Source organism: Strix aluco, chromosome 3, assembly GCF_031877795.1.
Source record: "Strix aluco isolate bStrAlu1 chromosome 3, bStrAlu1.hap1, whole genome shotgun sequence".
Taxonomy (NCBI): Eukaryota; Metazoa; Chordata; class Aves; order Strigiformes; family Strigidae; genus Strix; species Strix aluco.
In genome coordinates, this window is record NC_133933.1 from 44881828 (window position 1) to 44903533 (window position 21706).

At 37.0% G+C, this 21706-nt stretch overlaps 1 long non-coding RNA gene across 1 annotated transcript in view; it reads right to left on the reverse strand.

The window, feature by feature from the left end:
- LOC141921751 (uncharacterized) overlaps positions 1 to 11416 on the reverse strand; it is a 32923-nt gene extending 21507 nt beyond the window's left edge. The window contains exon 1 of the long non-coding RNA XR_012622765.1: positions 11288 to 11416. This is a non-coding gene — a long non-coding RNA (uncharacterized LOC141921751). The remainder of the gene's footprint in view (positions 1 to 11287) is intronic.
- Between the last annotated feature and the right edge of the window lie 10290 nt (positions 11417 to 21706).

The window sequence follows — 21706 nt, forward strand, 5'->3', positions numbered from 1 at the left end:
AATCTTTTTAGATGGTATACTTGTTTCTGCTTTTCCCACCTTTCCTCTCTAGGCTAATTATGGGGTTTGTTTGAGTGCTTTTGTGTTGTCTAGAGAGGAATCTTATTCCTCCTGTACAAAATGTTATGCTTTTTAAGTTTAAAGCATGTTTTAAATATTAAAAATCTGAAATACTTTAAGGTTGAAAGCTAGCTCTATGTCATTGAACTATTTAAAAGGTGATGATCTGTGATTTACTTCTAGTCTTACACTGTTGCAAACATGTCATGTGTTCTTCTAATATGAAGTAAAAATTACTTACCAAGAAGTTCCTACCTACTTGCTGTTTGTGTTTTAAGTAAATATTTCTCCTTAAAATATACTTCTTTTTAAGGTTGATCTAGTGTTTTTGAAAGTCATTGATCAATAATACAAACAATGAAAGCTCCTCTGAGCATTTCTGTGACTATCTTTGAGGGGTTGTTTTCTGTTGTTGTAATGTATTGTTGGGTTAGTAAGAGAGGACTGTAATCTACAGAAAGGGTAAATCTTGGGTAAGAGTAACCCATTTTTCATCCTGCTCAAACTACATCTCTTTTATTCTTGATCTCAGAAAAAGTAATCTGTGGAAAAATTAGATGCAAAAAAAGGGTTAGATAAATTGTTTAATGCAGCTGCTATGGAGAATTCACACTGGAGAATCATAGTGACTGAAATTAATCCTTTTACACTGTTTTCTGTAGTGCAAAGTATAAGTCGAAGCCATTTGGCTATTCTTTATTCAGCACTGCATTAAATCAAGGAATAAATAATTAATGTGTTTTTCTCTTTAGCATGAAACATGGTGATTACAAAGAGAAAAAAGAACTCCAAGATGTAGAAAGATGATTTTGAATGCTAATGAACATTGCAGAAAAGATTTTCAGAAATAGGAGCTGTGGCACAGTAGATACAAGGAGCTTTGCAGGAAAGTGTAAGGTTCTCAGTGAAATGATCTTAAATGGGACACAGGCAAAAGTGGCACAGTAACACTATACAATGCTGTGTTTCTGTTTCTAGAGTTCCTAGAGAGAAGGGCACAGATGAACCAGAGAAAATGGACCATAGAACTCAGCTAGTTTTCAGAAACTAATAGGACCAGATTTGATTGCCACAACAGTCTGTGACAACTGTAGTGTAACAGACTAACACAAAATTTTGCTTAGTCACAGAACAGGATATTAAAAAAATTTTCTGTGTGACAGAAGTTGGTTATGTGATTTTGCTCATGTTAAATGATGCTGCACTACAAGAAATGTATAAGACAAATAGTTTAAACATCTTTAGGCCATATATATACAAGTATATAAAGATATATGTATGTATGCTACCTGTATACATCTATCCCTGTTCTCATGGTTGTCTATAGCATTTCTTCAGTGAGCCAATTCTATAGCAAATGCTATGGTTTAACAGGCAAACATTGATTAAATTCAAGTCTATTGATACTATTGCTCATCCATGTTACTTTTTATTAAAATCTTGGTTGGACAAATTATGTACATTCAGGTCATTAAGTCATAATTCAGTGCTAGAACATTCTTAAATTAGTATGATTATTAAAGGATATAAATATCCTTTAAATGAGAGTATTATGCTGTCAAAGAGAGTGTTTTGAATGGTGTTTATTTTCAGAGTAAAACTACATTTCTGATTTCCTCAGTAGGGTGGCATCAGTGCACTCATTGAATATCACATGGACTATATTTGTTTTCTTTTTAAATATATGGTGAATGTAAGTATTTGTAAGTGTAATGCAAAGGAACAATGCCATTGGAAATGTTTTGCATGGTTCTATTAAACAGTGATTGCATTACAGCAAACACAAAATCTTGTGTTTCAAGTTGTTTACCTATTCACTCTTTCTTCTTAATGGCTGATCAAGTCTTCATTCTTCAGGTTTTTTAGACTTGTCCAATAGCCTTCACATCTTTGAAGCAGAGCACTTGAAGCTGAGCACTGTTGAAGTGATAGGCTGAATCAATATTTTATCAGTTTGGTAAATGTTTTTATGTATAAGTACATGTCAGAGAATATCTTTCTTTTCTAGAACATCAAGCTTTATTCATTGTCGTGTTTGCACAAAAGTATTTTTTTTCCCCAACTATTTTTAGATAAACTGAGCTTCTGATTTTGATGTGGTAAAGAATAAATTGGGTCTTATTCGTGAAGCAATTTGTCTCTGACCCAGTTTTCAAAGTAAATTCAATTAATTTTTCATGCTGAAATGACAGAGTTTGTGATTACATAGCTCTATGCATTTGTAGTACCTTTTGACCTTGCTTTTCATTAATGCGGACATTTCACCTATACTTAGTATGACATTCAGCTACTATGAAGTTATTCTAAATACTATTAAGAGACTTTCTTGGAAGGGACTTTTGGAGGGCATCGTAAACATCGTGCTCACAGAACAGCTAACTGCTCAGTCAGAGCACCTCAGAGCCTTGTGCACAGGAGTTCTGAGTCCATTGACAGAGATTCCACAACCTTTCTGGGCAGCCAGGTACAGTGTTTAAGCACACCTTTTGGGGAATTTTTTTCCTTCTATTTAGAATTTCCCTTTCTGCAACTTGTGAGTGTTGCCTCTACTCCTTTCACTGTGCACTTCCAAGAAGATACTGGCTTTTTCCATACATTTTCTCCATAGCCATCCACTTGGTAACTGAAAACTACAATTAGATTCCCCTCTTAACCTTCTCTTCTTCAGACTGAACAGATACAACTCCCTTCGCTCTTCCCATACATCATATTGTCACATGCTTAAGCCCCTTAGCCACCATGGTAACAATCCACTGGATTCCTTCTAGTTTGTCAGTGTCTTTCTGGGTTGCTGAGGACCTCAAAGTAGACACAGTACACTCAAAAGGGTATAATATCCACTTACTGAATAGTATATCTTCCAAAAGCGCAGTTTACTGGGAGAAAGACCTCTTACAACTGTCCTATAAACATGAAAATATTTCTAGGTCTTCTTTTATTCTGTTAATTTCTACCAGAAAGATCCTTTGTCTCTGCAGGATTATGAATTATATTAATCATTTGTCATTGCTTTTGCATTTTGATTCCCTTTATGACATAAAGACATGGTGTCTTTCCTTATTTTGATTCATTAGCAATACTGAAAGGTCCCGTGGAGCCAAGGTTTGCGAGCTAAAGCAGTATCAAACTGTACTGTGACAGTAGTCGGTATTTCAAACACTGACTTGCTGATAAGCCACTCTGCATTTGTACCTGGCTAATCAGGTTGCTTAGCAAGTGAAGCTCTGTAGCTAGCACAATGTGTGTTATTGCTATACTAATTTCACTTTAAATTTGATTTTTATCCAATACCGAAACAAACTTTTGTGCCTCTTATTTCTTCCTAATAGAAGCTGCTATAGCAAAACTTAGCCTAGTAAAGAGACCTCATTTCACCTTGCCTCAATCCCAATGCTGCAATTAACAGTACAGAAATGTGTAAGGGATAGGCAATGAAATAAAAACGTGTTTATTGATCAACAAAAGTAGTCATAGGCCTTCTGTATTCAGGGTCCATCTTCTAAACATGAGGCAATTAATATCAAGAAGGCGATAATCCTTCTGTTTATCTGCTTTTAAATTCCTTCTACTATTTTGTTCATCTGCTATGGATGCTTCTGGATAGCCAGAGGACACTTGGGAGCATTCTCTCTTTTGTGGGTAGAAAAAGGGCACCACTTTCACACATTGCTGCCTTTTTTTCAGGGGGTGTGAAGATCTATAGGTAGCAAGACAAAGTGACAGTCTAGTTTCTTTCTCCAAACCTGTGGGTGGAGCCAGTGTGTGTTATTGCAGAGACTGGTATTGTCAAGCATTGCCCTGGCCAATATGAGTTCCCAGAGTCCACATAACTGAAGACACTTCTCAAAGAAACTTCACAAGTTTAGTTCTTATAGTGGCTGTTCCACTGGAAGGCTGCAGCCAACACCAGAAGATGGATTCCCAGCAGGATGGATCTTATCTGCTGAGAAGTGGAGCTTCAGATCTTTTCAGCTGGAATTAAGTAACAGTCTGAGAGAATTTGAAGAAAGGTTCAAGTTAGTCTCAATTTCTATTTCATCCATCATTTGTTTCTATACATGAAAGAAGGGGTACAGGGGATTTTTTGAACTTGCTTTGTGCCATTGCAAGGACATTCTTCTCAGAAGTGGAGTTGATATGGGAATATTCAATCAGCATATTTGCATAGTTTGCTAGGTTGATATTGCACTGTATGAAATGATGTTTGCCTGTCTAGTTTCTAGAGGATAGGTTATCCCCCAACTCTAGCATTAACTGGCAAGCTTGTTGGTAGCCTCAGAAAAGGACCAAATAGCACTCAGGTATGGAGCTTAAAATGCCATCTCCTTCCCGCACTGAGCCCTCAAGCGTGGGACTTACAGGAGAAATGTGGCTGCTGTGTTTTCTCTCTTCTATGGATAAACACAGCTTCAGCTCAAACCTGGTAGTTTTTGAAACCAGGGATTCTCTGGAAATAGCATGATTAAAGAAGCAGGATATTGATAGTCAGCTGCTAGCTTCCTGCTGAGAAGTGAAAAGGGCCTTTTGGAAAAATGAGACATGACATTAGCTCAGGAAGTCTCTAAAATCTTTACAATGAAGAAAGAGAAAAACGGGAGGCAAACACTGAAAAGCATAAAGATAGTCCCCAGCCTACACATGTAATTAAAGATAAATTTGGCTTTTTTTGTATTTTTCATTTTGCTATCATTCATGTTTCCATAAACAAATAGCATATGTGAAAAATTTTCAGATTATGGATGGTCTGTGAACTATGTGGTTTAGATAACCACTGCCTCTTTTTTCTTTTTTGTAATATCTAATAGGTCTGCTAAGTTCTTACTAGCTACATAGATTTTTTTAATCAATAGTTAATTAGTAATGTTGATAATAAACAATGATAGCTAATTTTGGTAAACTCCTCAGGCTGCAGTGGATATTTTCAGTAGATTTAAAAAATTTCATTGATTGCTGCTGCTTTTTTTTTTTTTTTTTTTTAATCCCCTAAAACTCTTATAGTCTGTATTTTAAATTACGTCATCTGGAGTGAAACACACATCATTATTACTCTTGCCCAGACATTGTCTTGAGAGTTGTTGTGACTATTCCCTTCAATACAATAGATAGTGAGAATGAATTCTTCACTCCCTAAACCATGCTCATACCATGGGAGACAGGAGATAACATCACATTTCTGTGTCAGAGGAAAAAACACAATTCTACAACCCCCAGCCTGTACAAGTCTTTTTTACTATGCATCTGACAGCATTGAACATGTGTATTGACTTACTGTTCTCTTGTTGTTCTATCCTTGGGTCTTTCCTGATGAGGCACTGAAAAAATTATGTGTGGTTATATTGTGGACAAAATGTCTGGGGGATTAGCTACCAACTGCCCAGTTATGATAAAACCAGAAACTGCCTTGAACATGACTTCTGTTTGTCCTAAAAAACATTTCTTATCACATTAAACTGAAATGGGATTAAACTGGTCTAAATGTGGAGTTCACAAACATACCTCAGATAAAAAGTAGGCAGTTATCAAAACTTCCAGATCTGTTTGGAAGTACTGGGTCAGCTCAATTTTATTTTGTGGGAGAAGAGATTGCTATGCTCTTTTTCCTTGAACGCAGATACCAAGAGTCGTATTTCTATTCCCTGCTGAATCGAATTAAGCAGAAACAAAGAAAATGTGCTCTACTTCATCAAACCTCTTTATCTGAGCTTTCTCTTCAAAACTTATCACTGTCATGTCCTCTGACAGCATACCTCACACTAGCAGCATTTTATCAGATTTTTTACTATCTTTTAAAGGAAAGCTGGAATCACTTAAAGGGCCATTGCCAATTTAAAAACAATGTATTTTCTCAATTTTTAAAATTACTCTTAGTTCCAAACAATGGCTAATAGTGTTGAAAAGGAGATAACCAAAAGAAAGAATCAGTCATTCATATGCAGTATATTTGCCTTTATGTCTGACAGATTCTTTGCCTCTTCCAGCTGTTACTGGGGGCCACACAACAACAAAGGAATGATACACTCTTTAAAGTAAAGATAGGGAAGTATGACTTTTTTAGAAAAGTAAGTACAGGATGCATGCAAATGTTTTCATGGCAAACCAAGAAAAAAGAGATTGTAGGCAGGGGTACAAATGGTGAGGCAAAGAAATAAACTGAGATACTGGCAGTAAATGGGTAGGGATTGAGGAGTTTATTCTAGGAGGAAAGGGTAAAGATTAGAAGAGAAAAAGAGTGAGGCCATGAAGTTGGTCCATCTCCTGCATTTGTAGTGGGAACTGTGGGGGATGGAATTTTGTCCTTATATGAGTATTTGAACCTCTCCGATGACCATGTGGAACTTGGGATCTGGGGATGTGTGACCTTTAGAATAGTCTGAGCCCTTCACTCTGCAGGGTACCCATTGCAGATTTACCTTCACCATAACAAGGAGACTGGGCAGGCAAAAGTAGTACTCAGCCCCATCTCTAGCTACACAAGCACCGTCAAGCTCTAATGCCACTCTCACCACAGTTTTCATGTGTTTTGTTTTACGTCATGAAAGAGTAAAGATCCTTGATGTTGCTGTACTTTGTTGCTTGTAACTCTAGTTGGCTGATGTTTCTAGTGTGAATCATCATGATTATGAATTCTGAATTACTACTTTCTGTGAATATGGCATAATCTTCCTTTTGAGTACATGCCAGAACATAGCTAAAATACAAAACAAAGAATATAAGAAGGCAGAATTTCAAGGAAAGGATACTGAAGTCACCTGAATTTGTTTTCCCTGTTACCCAGCTTCATTGTATATTACCATTTTAGTGGTCCTGGTTTTCTCAGATGAGTCTAGTTGTTCTCAGCTTTGAAGGACAAAAGAGTAATTAATTTAGTCAAATCTAAAGATCTGTTGAGAAGAAAAGGTAGATAAATTGTCAGTATGATAAAAGATGAAATTAATTTCTGACAAATCCATAGTAATGCATGTTAGATGCTATTTGTAGGCATTGCTGAGTTTTAAATGATGATATACTGAAGTATAGACATAAGAATTACTGTTTCCAAATGAAGGCAAGCCTCTAGTGGCATGCAGCAGCACTTACTGAGGGAAAGATAAGTATTAAGAATGAAACAGAATAATCCTGAAATTAAATACTTAGTAATTGTGCTTAATAAATTGCATGTGCTATCATCAGGAATATTATATGAAGTTTTCATAAATAGGCAAAATGTAATAGAAGTTTTATTTTTGTACTGGGAGATGAAAAATTGGAGCTGTTTAGTCTGGAGAAATGATTAATAAAGGAAATACATTGTAAGAATTTAAAATAATGGACATTGTAGAACAGTGTTTTGTAGAAGGGAAATGAAAGCTTTCTTCATTTTAATAAAACAGAAATAATGAAGATTAAACTTAAGCAGAAAATAAGATTCATGATGAAAAATGCATGAAACTGCAGACAAGGAAGTGAGTAAATGGATATGGAAAGGAGCTGTGGCTTGGATTCCTTGAATTCAAGCTACTGTCAGTTGGACATCACAGAATGATGTTTTGGCACTAGTATTTCATGTTATGCTTGGTAATTTCATGAAGGAGGCTGAGACCTAGCTAGTTTCCAACATCACAGATAAAGTTAGTGAGGAACAGGTGTCCTCGACTGGGCTGACGCAAACTCTGAGGCAGTCGCTGTGAATCCTGACGCATGGATAGTCAGTCCTGGAACAGTCAATTGTGAGTCAAGTTTGCTGATTGTCTAGAAGTGGATAGAAAGAGAGGCAGATCATCAAAGGGCAAAGCAACTAGAACAAGCAGCCACAAATTTTTGGGCAAAATACTGTGAGTGTCATCTTCCTTTCATCTCTGTGTAAGAAAGAGACAATTCAGTGGTGCATGAACATGCCTAGTTTTTTATAATACCTTTGGTCTATACAGCAGCATCAAGAAGAGAATTCTTTCTGCTGTCCTTCACGAGTGCTCAGAGATTACTCCATAACAGTAAAATATCCATGAATTTCCCCCTCCCTGTCTATTTCTGAGTAGTTCTCAGAGAGAATACAATTTCTTTGAATGTGTTGTCATTTGCCAAGGAAGGAAGTAAAAATGTATTATTATACTAAGTACCTGTCCCAGACTTTGCCCTTTCCCATGTCACAGCCCACCTTATGCCTTTCTTCATTTTTCAATTTGTTGTGTTTCTTTGCTCACTGAGAGCTGCCCCCACAGTCTCTTCTGCTTTTAATCTTTTCTATCCTTCCCTTTGTACTATGGTCACTTCACCTCAGTTGTACATCTACAAATCAAAGCGGTTTGGTATGCCAACAAAGCAAAGACATAACTGTATTCATTCATGCACATGGCATTGTGAAAGCCACAGAGAACTCTTGTTACTCTCTCTCCTCCTACCAGCACAGTCCTTAGGACTGCATTTGATCGCAATTGATATAAAGAGATTCAGTTCACACTTAATATCACTCCATGGCCTTTCAAGAGCATCACACACATTGCCTAACTGAACCTTACCGCCCTGCCAAAGCAGTTTGTTTTGACTATTCCTGTTTTTTAGAGGAACAAAATGGACCTGCTTCCATTCACAGTACATCAATAGCACAGATCAACTCAGAACCAAGATGTTTCGGCAATAGCTGACTATAACCACCAGGTTATATTCTCTCCTATATGCAAACCTAGACTGCAAACAGGGCCTCAGCTGAAACCACACTCCCTCAGACTAAGTACAGATACTGCAGTACAGAACAGACTCCCTCTCTTTCCACGTATTCACTACACTTTGCAAACATTAACTAATTAGTTAATCTGAGGTCCCACTTAAAACCAAGATCCTTTTTTTAGAATCTGATTTAAAGCTAATTAATTAAGATGAGTTTCTGCCTTATTAAGATCATCATAATAAGAACGTTATTTTGATTAGTCTGACACTGCCCTCTCTCTCTCTCTCTCTCATTTTTTAACTCTGAATTCAGTATCATACTTGATGGAAGAGTAAAAATTGCTTGTTGACAATTTCACAGGGAATAAGAGCAGCAGGCATCAAGTTTGCACTCATCAAACCAGTACAGCAATTGGGTTTCCCCATATACTGTGATACCCAGGGTACTTTTGCTTGATAGTATTAATAAAGGCCCACTTCTCCCCTCATTTACATCCAACATTGCATCCAATTCAAGTGGGCTTTCATAATCCTCTGGAACATTCTTTCTAAGTAGCCAAAGCTTCTCTATATTTCTATTCTCAAAAGCACAAAATTCCCTCACAATATTTGAAGGAAAACCCACAGAAGGTATATCAATCCTCACTTCTGGTGAGGAGAGAAAACAATGGAGGGACCTGCTTACATATGGATAAGAGGCATTATGTTCTCAGAAAGCTTAAACCCTAGATGCTGCTGCAAACTGAGGCCACTAAATGCTTGTCTTCTTTTTTTTTTTCCACCTAAATTCACTCCCCACCAGGTTATTACCTTCCTGTACTAGTGGTATGATAAGGTAGTCACTCTGTGACCTGCCTTAGAATGAAGGATTAAAAAAGCAAGTAAACAAGTAATGATCTAGAAAAACATGAGTCAGCAATATAGAGTGCTTAATGCAGACTTTCAATGTAATCTTATAGATTACGAAGGAAGGAAAAATTCTTTTTTGCGGTACATTTCCACTAGTCTGCATGGGCTGCATACATACACTTTCAAATGGACAATTTTTCAGTAAACTTTGTCACTGTCCAGTGTCAATAAAATAATGAGGTTGCTCCTTTTTTTAAATTGGCCTCGTGACAACGGGGTGAGTTTTCCAAGTCATGCTGCATGGGACTCCTCTGCGGCCTCTTGGACGGTAGTAATAAATGAGTGCCCACGAGCAATTCTTTCCTTAAGCATAGCTTTTCACTTTACAAAGTCCCAGGCTTACCATTACAGTATCTTTAACATCAGCCAAGGATCATTTATAGATCAAGAGTTTGGCTGTCTCATCTTTTCCCTTGGTCTAACTTCCTTTTTTTGTTTTTTGTTTTTCTTCTCTGATGGGAGAGATCAGGAGGTAGGGTTCTCTTCCCTTTGCCACTGTTCTATAGGAACAGGCTGTTCCCCTCTTTCTTTGCCTTTCTCAATATGTCTTTATTTCTTTACATTTTGTTTATCACCTTTTTAATGTGCAATAAACTTTACCTATCACATATCCAGCAGAACGTTCAATGTACATGCAGCTTCTTAGATTCATAACTTCCACCTAACTGGAAACTTCAAATAGACTTCATGCAAGGCATATTAATGCAGATGTTAGAGGAGCTCTGTTACCAGTGGCAAAGCATTCACAAAACAACTGTTACATCTTTGACCTCAAGAAACATTTTCAAAATATCATTAGAAGGAAAACCTAAGAATTGAAGTTGATATTTTTTAGACACAAAAAATCATATACTTAGATCAAGGTTTTAGAATTTCCCTTGTGCCAAACATCTCTCATACCTCATTGCTCTGTAGGTGATAATTACTTCTTTTTCTGTATTTTCACAGGAGCTATTGAACTTTTCTTCTCCCTGCTTTGCTAACATATCACCCTAGCTTACTCCTACCTCTTTTTTTTCAGACTGATGAATGTAATTAAATTAAACTCAGGGCAATTTTTCACAAGCTATTTGAAGTTTGTTGTTTCTGTTTTCTGACCTGAAAAAAAAAAAAGTCTGTGCAAAAATGCTTGTCTGTTTTTTCCATCTGTATCAGCTGGTCTAAAAAAATGCAGTTCTCCATTCAAACTATGACTGCCATATGTTCTCTCCTCATGGAGAGACCTTCACTGATTTTGGTAAAAATAAGATTACTTTTTTTGCCCTAATCTAGTTATGACCATATAAACCAGGACTATTCATTTGGAGGCCAGCAAGACAGTTCCATCTGGTCTCTCTTCTTCCAGTAGTACTTGTATATAACCTCTAAAGATTTATTTGCCATCTGGCCAATGAATAAACTATTACAATACAATCTGGCATCCCGTTTATGATAAATTGGGTAGTCCTACAATATTCTGTTGTTTTGCTGATTAAGGATACCAGTTAAACTTGGACACCAGAGTGAAAAGAGTAGGCGTATTTTACTGGTGATAACCAAATAATGTAACAGAGTAAAACATGCAGTAAGAAAAAGCAGAGTAACGCACCTAAAGCAACAAACAGGAAAATACAGGGTAATGCATCAAATCATTACTACCTGAGAGAAAGAATAGTGATTAAGAAAGATACATCACCTCTTGCATACGTTACCATCATCCAGATCCACAGTCGCTGGGGAGCCCCGGTTACAGCGAGGATCTGGAGAGCCTGTCCCGGCAAGTGGGAAATCCTACGCGGTGCGTCCACCCGTAGGTGAGGCTTCCAAAGTTGCTGTGAGCGGGTCCAGCCTTACATACCCAAAAATCAGCAAGCCAGAATAGCTGGCACCTTTGTTTTGAGTGGAAAATTTCTGATTTCATTCTCCTGTTGGATTCCACCCAAAGCCTGGCCAGGGCTCGGGGGGGGAAACCAAGGGAGTTTCTAACAAGGCCAAATACTTGAGTTCTCAGCCTTGAACAAGGCTAAGCAAGGGAAGTTGGATACATTCTCTCAGCATTTCGTCCTCACTACTGATTATATTCTAAGCTGCATCTTTCACTAGTGAGCTTACATACTTTGTTAATGCTTACATACTAAGTTAGCAGCTTTGGCACGGGGCCTGTTGTTCAGGCTTCAGTATTTCAATGCTTTAACACTTTTTACATCAGCATAAGTGAGTTGTTATAACTTAGTACAATACCTACTAGCACAATGGTTATCAGTTATAAAATATACAGGATTCATCTATAGGTCAACTCTGGCTTGGGCCTGTTGTCCAAGCCTTAGCACTTCATCTGTGAATCTTAGAGTAGGACCATGACCTAACAACAACAGGGGGGAGGAATCTTGTGGGCACTGGGATGAAGCAGCGGCATCCAGCCATTACTTTTTTTAGCTGCAGAAAGAAGCTTAACTGGAAATTGGGCAGCTGGAAATGTCAGCACCCTCCTTCTTTCACCCACATGCTATGCATGCGTGTTTGAGTATGAACACAGCACGGCCTACTTTAATAGCAAAAGTGTTGAATAAAAGAAGGAAGTGTCTGTCTTGAGTATTAGTTGTAGCTTTGAGGTACTACAACTGTGATGATGGAGAAGATACCATCATGGTGGATTAGATTATGTCTATAAAGCCCTGTGAGTGATATGTGCCTAGTTCATTCCACAGGAAAAAAAAAGGGAAAAAAAAAAAAAAAAAAAGAATAGGTCTATACAGTGAAATAAAAAGGAACAGAAAAAGATCCCTGCCCCTAAAGCCAAATTATGTGGGTGGACTTATGTCTACATTGCTTCAGGCTGTTTTCTTCTAGAGCGCAGCAACCGTTTAGCTGTGCTGTTTACATGGTATTCCTGTAGCCCTAAAATGCAATTACTTTTATGTTGAAAGTGTTTGAAATAATGTGAGACATGTTCTGTGTTCACCAAAATGTTGTTTTTATCACCTAGTACAGATGCTTACGACAGGCCCTGAGGTTCTCTGGTTGCTGAGGGTGGGGTGGTGGAGAATTCCATAGGGTGAAGAGAGCCAAAATTGATGCAGTTTTATGCTCATTTTTTCAGTATGATCTCTGGTATGAATTATCCCCAAATCAGGTGGGGATGCTTTGGAGAAAACTGGTCTGAACTGTCCAGGCAAAGCCTGGGGGAGAAAGAACAGCTAAGCATTATACATGGTCAGGGGTCAAGCACTCGGGTTTGATCCTTTTCATTTTACCATTGCAGACATCCTTGAGGTTTCCCTGCTAAGCAATTTTACAGACTAACTCTTTGGAAAACAAAAGGTCAGGAACACTGTTGGAGAAATCTATTATAGTAAGGCTTTGCAAAAGAGAACAGTCAAAGGAATGTATTAGAAGGAAGAAAGAAGAATATTTGAAGCACAGGAAGGAGAACCCTATTCCTTTTGAAAGAAAGTAAATAGAAGGCAGGATGCAGAGAGCTGGAGAGAGACAAAGGTAAATAGAGGACAAGGCCAAATAGATTGTATAACAGAGAAGTATGTGCTAATAAGAGCACAGGAGGAGGAAAACCAGACAAAATTAATCAAGCTGAGAGCATAGTGGAAGCTAGCTATAAAAGGTCACAGCAAGGCATGCTCATGGGATTGAATGAGGTTTTAAAGGAGGCAGGTGAGTCTCTGAAAAGAGGACTGTAGACAGCTGGAGGAAGATGAGAATTCAGTCAACAGGAGCATGGGGATAGAGGGAAAGTGGCATGTTTTGGAGCAGTAAGATAGGAGGAGCTCTTATGTTATTTTTTAGTAATTTAAAAAGATATCTTGGGCTGGAAGTGGGCTAAGTGAAAGTGTTGCTAGTTAGCTGTAACTAGCTATTGGCCTCATTTGGTCTCAGTACTAACCAGACCTCTGATGTACCTGATATATACTCTGATGGCTTTCTTCCTCTCTTACTGGCTTTACTTTGTCAATTGAATTCAATCTGTACTTGATGTATGAATTTAGGCAGAGCTTTACACTGATGCCGACAGTATCCCAATGCAAGCACCTACTTTCAGTACGATAAGAAGTGACTGAAACCTGAGTTGAGGCCATTGAAAGAGCAAGGGTGGACGTGTTGTCTTTAATCGTAAGCATTAAACATTCAGGTTGTAAATGAGCTCAAGCTGGATTTCTCTGAATCGGCCTGGAGATCACCACTTTGATAGCTCTGCTGCTCCTCAGAATCAACCTCTAATCACTCCAGTTGACCCTGCAGCATTTGCTAACATTCCTGAAGTTAGTTCAAAATCACATCTGACTCTTCAAGCAAATGAAAAGAAAACAAACCTTCTACTAAAAAGAATCTCCAAGAAAGGTGAGGACATCAAGATGGATGGATGACTCAGTGTAAACACACTGCCTTCAGAAATAATGCCGAAGTCTGAACCTTGGTGTAATCTTAGGGAAACACTGTCCAGCACAGGAAATTAGCAGCATAAAAGTAGTGGCTTAGATTACTTCTAGCCAGATATATGACTTGATAACAATCTCTTCAGTCAGAAATAACAATTATATGGTCACTTCATCCTCTTTATTTCAACATGTCAATCACAGTTGTGAAGGATCCCCATCCTCCACCCCCCTTCCAAATTAGTATTGGGAACAAGCATGGACACTGTGCTTTGGTTGGTGATGTAGGAGATCTCTACCCCAATTTTATTACTACTAGTTCATTTTGAAGACTACTATTAAAAAACTAAGGTGAAAGGACGGTAAAGTAAGGTATGTATAGGGAGAGGAGAGACATGAGGAAGTATTTCCAGGTATTGGTAGGATTCACCCTGTCCTCCCCATCACTGACACAATGCACATCTTGCATGTTTTGCTCCCCATGTGCATTTGTTACCCTAGGTTGGATGAAAGATCTGTTGCTATTTCACACCGTGCTCCCAAACTGCTTCCTCTCTGACTCCGGTGTCAAGAGGCTGCATCCTTTATCACGTCCTTTTATTAGAAAAGGAAACCAGCTATGTGTCCAAAGAATTTTAAAACTGAGAGAAATAGATTATTTTGGTAAGGAGGGGATACTTTTGGCCTGTTGCTGCTTGCATACAGCTGTGGTTATTAGCAAGTAGTGCAAGTGAATAGGAGAGGGTGTGTAGGGAGAAGCAGTTGGTGCTGAGGACTCAATGTCCAGTGTGCTGGAGGTGCATTCCTGTAGGGCATCTTTCAGTTCAGTTTTGTACAAGAAGTCTCTTGTATATAATACAGCTGCTCTGTGATGTCAAAACCAAACCACAACACGTAGAGCATGAACAGGAAATTTACTTCAAAAGCACACTCTTGAGCTAAATTCACATGCTAATGTAAGCACTCAGTGTAAGCTGAGTGACTTCACAAATGCCAATGAATTTGCATGGTGCAAGAACAAATGTGAAAGTGGGATGTAGGTAATTGAAGATTGGGAGAAGAGAGCAAGCATTTGTAATTGAGACAAGGAGGCACAAAACTTCTAAAAGAGCAGCTGTCTGATACATGAGAGAAAACTGCCAGTGGCAGCAGATATTCCTGTACATATCCTGCTGTTATTGTTTTCTTGTGCATCTTGTGAATATATATTGTAAGCGTGAAGGAGGATCTCTCAATCCATAACATACATTGAGCCGCAGCCTAGAATAAAATAATTCATGCAGTGCTAGGATAAAAATTATATATGGAAAGATGCCAAAGAGTTAATGTTCTATATTCCCTTTTCAAATCACTTTCAGAACTGTGAATCCCTTGGCTCTGATGGAGTTTCTCCTGGCTTTCATTGTTATATGAGACAGCATATAAAAAAGTGTCTTCGTGTTAATGTCAACATCTTTACCTCTGTTATTTTTTGCTTAGGAGGTATTCTGAAGGGGCATCTTAATCTCTTTACAGTATAAACAAATACTGCATGGAATTAAACTTTAATTTTTAAAATAATTTGAATGTGTTTCTGGTTCTTCAAATCAGCATTCCAGATTTCATACTGCACAGATATTTTTCACAAATAAATTCTTCCAGTGAACATATTTACAATATGAGGATAGAACTCATGAATGAAGCTGCTATATAGACCAGAAGTAATTATTGGAAATTAGCTAAAATATTAGTTATAATTCTATGACTGAAATCAGAACCATTCGCTGTTTTGTTTATTTTTTTCTGATGTTTAAGAATTTATTTAATTCCCTTTACCATTTCATTTCACATGTGCCAAGATCCTGAATACTTAGAATTCTGCATATGGCTGATGATAGCAGTTAAATTTAAAATCCCTTTTTGGTGTATTCTCTTTCTGAAATCATAATGTGTCGTCTATACTTGCATTACATACGTAGGGCACCCCAATCAATTGTGAAAATATATGGTATTCGATATAAATTTTATGACAGAAGAAACCATTATGTCACTACATTTTAGTAAACTTTTTAATACAAAGGACATAACTTAATCATTGCCTTTTCAAATACCAAAGGAAAATTTAGTGTGCTGCTGAGCAATATCTAGTGAGAACATTAAAATAACCTGCCAGAGCTGTTGTGAAATCTCTTTTATGAAACTGTAATATAATTCTGAAATTTTAATTTATTTTTGCTTTGAGGAGTACGTATCTATGTGCCTGTACTCCACCTGGAAACTTCAAAGCCTGATTTTATGTGAAGCAGAACATAAGAGGAAAGCCATTCTTTCTGAGTATGTATTTTATTTGTTCATTGCTGTTTCTTGTCTACGTTAATCTAAGGTCAGAGTTCTTACTTACCAAATATGTTTGTTGCTTTTTCATCATGAAAAAGCATAGTAACTGCTGTAAATAATGTTAAAATAAAATCTAATTTAATTTTATAGATAAATCAATTATGAAGTATTTTTTAACACCTGTTTTTTCAATACCATCAGTGATTTTCAGATTTTTTTCCCAAACTGTTCAGCTTGCTTTGGCAAACGAAAAAGCCTCTTTTTGTCAGTCTATAAAATGTGATGGTTCTTTGAGCTTGATATTATGTTACGAGACTTTTGACAGGACTGCATTGAACTGACACAAAACCATAACAGTTTGCCATAACTTTTATTAATCTTCATTATCTTGTAAGTTTTCTAATATCAAAGAGCCCATTCTAAATGAATGACATGAACAGTTTACTAATGTTTGTCTGAGGCAAGTAGTCTTTCATAAACACTATCCAGCCTTTCTGTGTGAGCAAAAGGGCAATGTTTGTCATATGCAAGGCTCACATTGCCTTTTCTAATCCCTGAACTGCTAATGGTTATCAGTAGTACATTCCGGCTGCTAGTAATAATACTACTGAACTGACACTTGTTTAATATCCAAGACATTTCTTACAAAAAAGCCAAAATCAACTGAGTCAAAGTATCTTTCCCAGGTATTAGAGACAGCAGTAAAATCAACTGATATGATCAGTGAATCTTTCACATGTTTATGGAAACCTGATTATCACTAGGTTAGAATTTAGCAGTCCTTTGGTGTTGGCTGTCGAGTTATTTGTTAATTTTTTCCCCTTTATCTCCCTTAGTACTTGGCTGTGAGAATTAAATTTAGATTAGGCATTCACTATTTATAGGTGATAAGAATTTCCTCCTAGTTAAGTCAGACTTCTTTCCTTTCGTCTTTCCTTTTTCTTACATATACGTAACTAAATACTCTAGATCCACTGGCAATAGCTTTCTCAGTTTTCCAGCAGGCAGTTTTGAATTCAACCAAAGCACCATTTTGCTTTACAAAACAAAATATAATTAGTATACTTTGTGTTCAAAAAGTTAGTCAGATGTGGAGTTGCCATATGGTACTCTGTGAATGACTGCATGTATTGTATGTACAAGTGGAGCACGATTAGACTAATAGCTGCTTCTATTCATTAACTGTAGTAGCAATAATGTAATAAAACCAAAAATAGTTTACTCCTGATTATAAGAAGTGCACAGTTGAATGATAACAAACTCAAATGGTCACTGATTGTTTTGTTCTTTATGTTAAAAATTTGGACAAGTTAGGATGATTTAAGATGGTTATAAACCCATGTTTATTGGTTTCTGAAACCTGGAATCTGCTTGAATTCTTAAATAAAACAACTTTCCAAATCTTGGCCAGTATAATCAAAATATCACTTTTAACAGATAACATAGACCTAGGTTTTCTGAGAGGCATAGACTTGCCTACAGTTGCCTAGAATGAACAATTTAGATTACATAATACTTCTAATATTGATATATGTACCATCTGAATGAATTAAAGATTGTATATAGCAAAAATTGCACATATTTCTGCTTAGATGTTGTGATTTCTAGTTCCATCTTTCTGTTCTTGAAAAGCAAGAGTCTCTTCTGCTTTCAGATATAAAAGTTGCATGCAGTCTCATCTGACACTCTCTTTAGTTCTACTAGAAGTTTTTTTCATCAGCTATGTTTTTCATCAGCACAGATGCTTTGATATAGTGTTATCTGAGATGGTATAAAAATTCTGCTCTCCTTGTAGTTCACAGATGATGTAAAATTTCTAGGATTTCATTAATGTGGATGAACTATTAAAGCCAAATTAAGACCCCTGAACTTGCTACTTATTTCATGTGTATTTATAAGCAGATATTGCAGATACAGTGATGTTATGTATGTCCATGTCTTTGCAGTGCTTAATTTAAAAAAAACCCCAAACTATACATATTTCTCATTTTATCATTTATCTAATGACACTGATTCCATCTCTCTTCACAGAAGATGTAATACAAATTTGTAAATTCATTGTTCCTCATCATTCTGTAGTGAAATAAATCCCTCTGTCGTGTTGACCGTCTTCTCTTCAAGTATGGGAAAACCCACTGGGGAGTGAGAGAACTGCCTAAAGTACGACTCATGCATTAAGATTGGTCTGTCTTTGGAGGAGAGTTAGAGAAGTGAAAGAGGTGAGAATTTCAGTTACTTTCATTTACAGATGCTTCTGCTTTTAAAAAACTGAGAAATGCTGATGTGAGATAGATTATCACAGTTTCAAATTATGCCAAGAATTTTCAAATGAAAATAATTTTTGGATATACGTTTACAGTAACAATAAAAGCAAAACGCTTGAAACAAACAAATAAGGTATTCAATCTTATTATATCATTCAGTAAATATAAGATTATTTTATATGTGCTCACAATTCAGTATTTATATATTTATATGCATAACTGGAAATACAGCTTAGTAATTATAGATAGGATATAATAAAATTTGAGCAGCAAAATTGTTGTACTAGGGGATGGGAAGCAAGGAAAATCAAAGATGATTTGCTCAGGTTAATTTTGCTGCCTGGTAGTGTTTTAATCATGCAGATATGTTTTTGGTTAGACGTGTGCTTGTTTCTGCACAATGATGATATGCTTTGATAGACATGTTTAAGGACTGGACAGCATAAGTTGCATCCTTGGTGCAAAGTATCTGAAACGGATGTCAGTTCTTCTGAACATATGTCCATTGAATAATTATCCTTTATTTTTTCTGAGCACAAAGAGTGCAAGTCTGGAAAGTTGAAAGTCTCAATTTCATCTCTATCTCTTCAGGTTGCATTTATTATTAGGAATTAATCATTGATTTGCACTGAAATACAAAAGCTGTGAGCTTAGTATTTTTCCACATTCTTCCTTAGCTTTTTCTTAGTCCTTCCCTTTATCTCACATGCAGAGAATTATGTTCTGCTCTGAAGACAGTGAAGAAGAGGGTTTTTTCTTCCCTATATCTTCTAAATTCTACAGAAAACTTACGGGTTAAAGCTTGTTCTGAACTCTCTCTCAGCCTTCTGATTCAGCCTCAGAGCCTTTGAATGCCTTGGCATTTGTTTCTCTTCTGTCTTTTGTGTTTCAATGGCCCCACATTCTGCATATTAATTACTACATACTGTATCTTGGATGTGAACCCTGCAGCATGATTTCTGAGGGTAAAAGTAAATATTTGCTAAAGTAATATTTGCTGAATGCTCCAAGCATTACTTATTTTGACTATTGAAAATAACTCATTTTGTACTTGATGTTGTCCAACTTAACTTTCAGCCTTTCAATATTCTTATGCTTTCCTGGTTTAATTCCAGCCCTCCACTAAGCGCCACACAGCCACTCGCTCACTCTCTGCCGCCCCCCGGTGGAATGGGGGAGAGAACTGGAAGTACAAATGAGAAAACCCGTTGGTTGAGATTAATAGGCAAAGCAAAAGTCGCATGTGCAAGCAAAGCAAAACAAGGAATTAATTCACTACTTTCCATCAGCAGGCAGGTGTTCAGCCATCTCCAGGAAGGCAGGGCACCATCATGCCTAACAGTTACTTGGGAAGACAAACGCCATCACTCTGAACGTCCTCCCCTTCCTTCTTCTTCCCCCAAATTTATATGCTAAGCATGACATCATATGGTATGGAATATCCCTGTGGTAGATTAGGCTAGATATAAGGAAGAAATTGTTTATAATGAGAGTGGTGAAACACAGGAACAGGTTGCCCGGAGAGGTGGTAGATGCCCCATCCCTGGCAAATTCGAGGTCAGGTTGGACGGGGCTCTGAGCAACCTGATCTAGTTGAAGATGTCCCTGCTCATTGCAGGGGGGGCTGGACTAGGTGACCTTTAAAGATCCCTTCCAACCCAAACCATTCTATGATTCTATGATTCTGTGAAACTGTATTCTAACCTCAGCTGCACCAGTGTGATTTCTCTGTTCTTATATGTTTCCCTCTTAGGTGTTTTCCTTTTCTCGCAAACTATTGGTACATGTAATTCTTTTGACTACTGAGTAAAACATTACAAGAATGTTTATCTGATCATCCACTGATCTCAGGAGGTTTTTCCAGTCACTTCTTCCAAGGATAGAGGTATCTCTCCAGTAAGCGTTTCCCTTCACTCTTGTTTTAGATGTACAATTTCACATGTAGAGATGAGTAAGGGCTGTGCCCTATTAAGAAAATGAGTGTCACTGTACCAGAAGACTGCCTTAATTTTTTACCACTTTCTTCATCTTCTTGTTATTGGGAAACAGGTCAATAATAAAAATGAGAAGTAGTCTGGGACCAAGACTTGATTCCTGGAGGAAGGACTCAAAACCAAATGAATTGATTTGATTCTCTTAGGGCCTATGGGAATTGTGCCCGATGATTTTGTATCTAAGATAGCACTACATTTCAAAACATATCACTGGGTTTCAATCTACTTAACATATGCAGTGTTAATATTGTATTGATTTAGTTTATTAACTTTGCTTTTAGTCAAAGTGCAAGTCTTCAACATCTTGCCTATACCTATCTGCTAACCATATGGCCTTATCAATAAACAAGATGTCTGTTTAGTTTAACTGAAGTTGTTTCTCCTAACCTGCATAATAAGAATAGCTTTGATGCAGTAATCACCCAGGAAGGTTTCTTATTCTGTTTGTAGGCAATGGGAAATTTAAATAAATGAATGAATGTCTTACTTTTTTGGTGAGACCAGGAAATCAAGTTGCCATTTTTTTTCTTTGTGTCCTCTAAAGCTCAAACTAAAGCTCAAATAAGCTTTAGCTGTGATCTGAAATGATTAATGGAGCACTGAATAACCAGTTAAGACACATTCTCTATGAAGGCTGGTAAATATGCAGCAGAGTGAGAGATTACACTATTACATAGTTCATGACTTCTCATTGATTTGTTTAGGAGATTTTTATTGAATGAAAATAAAAGAGAAAAAAAATGTGTTTTCAGGTCTGTGCACAAGTTATTCAGATTTTATATGCCCTGAAACAATGAATTTTTCATTGTTCTCCTTATATACACACAGAAGTGTATTTGCTGAGTAAAATGATTATGGGTGATCCAAAATAAACATTAAAGCAACCAAGATCACATATACATGAACTCTGGAGAGCATCATCTGTCAGTGTTGTGACATTTTAGTGAATTACTTAAGATAATTGATGCAATTAAAAATTTTCAGCCTGATCTTTTCTGTAAGGGTAATCTTCAGTTTAAAAATACCTAATGTAATTGGGCCATTTTTGATGAAGGACAAGTGTTGGATTATGCCTGTACCTTCAGGTTAAGCAGAGAGTGAGGTTTCCTCAAAAGAGAACACAGATTTTGAGAACTTTTTAAAACAGAAAGAT